Here is a 1,760-nt window from a genome sequence, read left to right as displayed (position 1 = left end):
TTGAAACAACTTCTGGAGACTTTTTTATTTTTGTCTCGTACCCAGCCACGAGATTTTTTTCTTTTTATCTCGTCACCCTGCACGAGATATTTTTCGGTTTTGTCTCATATGCAGTAGAAACATAAATAGAGTAGAAGAAAGAGAGAGAATCACACCACGATATATCCTGGTTCAGCTGCCAAGTGCAATGTAGCTTACATCCAGTCTCCATCACAACAATGATGGAATTTTACTATAATCTTCATGATTACATACACCAATTCTCCCTAGGAACTACCCTTCCTATCCGGGACAAGTCTAGAATCTAAACCCCAATCCTGAACTTGACTTGGTTATTGCCAAGCTTTCAACTGCTAAGTGCTAACCCAACTTGTAAGGAGATTCCCACAGAATCATGAAACACAACACAGATGTACAAAGGACCTCAAAGGACATCTATGGCTTTTTCTTTTAATTTTGCACTCTCTGCCTTTTTTCGCTCTATGACTTTTTCTTACAAACCTCACTGTTTGTCTTTTTCCATGAGACTCAAGACAGACAAAATTAAACAGAAAATTACAAAACAGAAAACATTGAAGGAAAAGAACTTCTGTTAACTTAGGTAGCTATGAGAACTCTGTGCCTTGCACTCTCACTCCTTGCTTCAAGCCCTGACTGTTCACCCTTATTTATAGAGGGGGAAGCCTCCACGGTTGAAACCAAATGAACCAAGCTAAACTTCTTCTTCATGCAAAATCGGTTTGGCCAGAGAGAAAGGAGAGATAACCGAATGCTAAAACCAACATGCAATTGCCTCTGAGTCTTCTCTTTACACAAGCTTCATCAATCCGAGCCATCCATCTTGACTTGCACTCCAAGAAGGATTCCTAACCCTTGATGCTTCTTGATGCATGACAACTCCTCCTGCTCCACTTTTGCTTCCTCTTTCACGTAGCCACCCTAGCTACCTTCTGTGATGAGTGAACACAAAAGCAGAGACGAGCCATCCCTCTGAGATCTTCTTCCTCTGACCGAAATCTTCTTCATCCATTTTTGGTATGGAGAGGTTGAGCTTACTTCACCAAATCTTACCTTCTATGGTGAATATCTCAGCCACAACATACTTTTTATTTTCTTTTTCTTGTCATCATTACAATGGTCTTGTTGCTTGCTTCTTCTTCTCTTCGGTAGCTTGCCATAGCTTCCATGCTTTCTCTGTGAAGTGACCGAATGAAGAAGAGAGATTAGAAAGAAAGGCATGTAATGGATTTGAACAAATTAAATCAAACTGAATTAATTCCTACTCCCCTTTCTTTCTTAGTGGCGTGTAACATTAATGAGGCCATCAAATCAATTGCATATTCTCTCTCATGTTTCTAATGCTAGTTAATTCAAGTTAATTTAATTTGAAATCCACCACATGATGGAAATGAAATCCGTTGAAAGCATGAAGCAAAACCTTTGCTTTCTCTCAAAATTGGTTTCGGACCAAGTCTTGGGTTTCCAATTAAAATTTGAGTTGGGCTAATAATAATGTAAATAGAATCTGACCCATTAACAAAATATTGATTCAGCCAAACAATTTAATCAAAGCTGAAAGTAAAATTCATATTTGGGCTTGCAACAATTTTTCTTTTCTTTTCGGCCCAATCAAAATCTGCACAGCAAAATTATTTAGTTAATACATATGATCAAAAATCAAATTAATAATTTTGTAATTAATTATATTAATAATATTTGATCATCACTAATTTAATTTGGAATTTTCTAAACTCATCAAA

The sequence above is a fragment of the Arachis ipaensis genome, chromosome B08 (assembly GCF_000816755.2).
Source record: "Arachis ipaensis cultivar K30076 chromosome B08, Araip1.1, whole genome shotgun sequence".
NCBI lineage: Eukaryota > Viridiplantae > Streptophyta > Magnoliopsida > Fabales > Fabaceae > Arachis > Arachis ipaensis.
The sequence above is the reverse complement of the archived record's forward strand: the minus strand, read 5'-3'. Positions refer to the sequence as shown.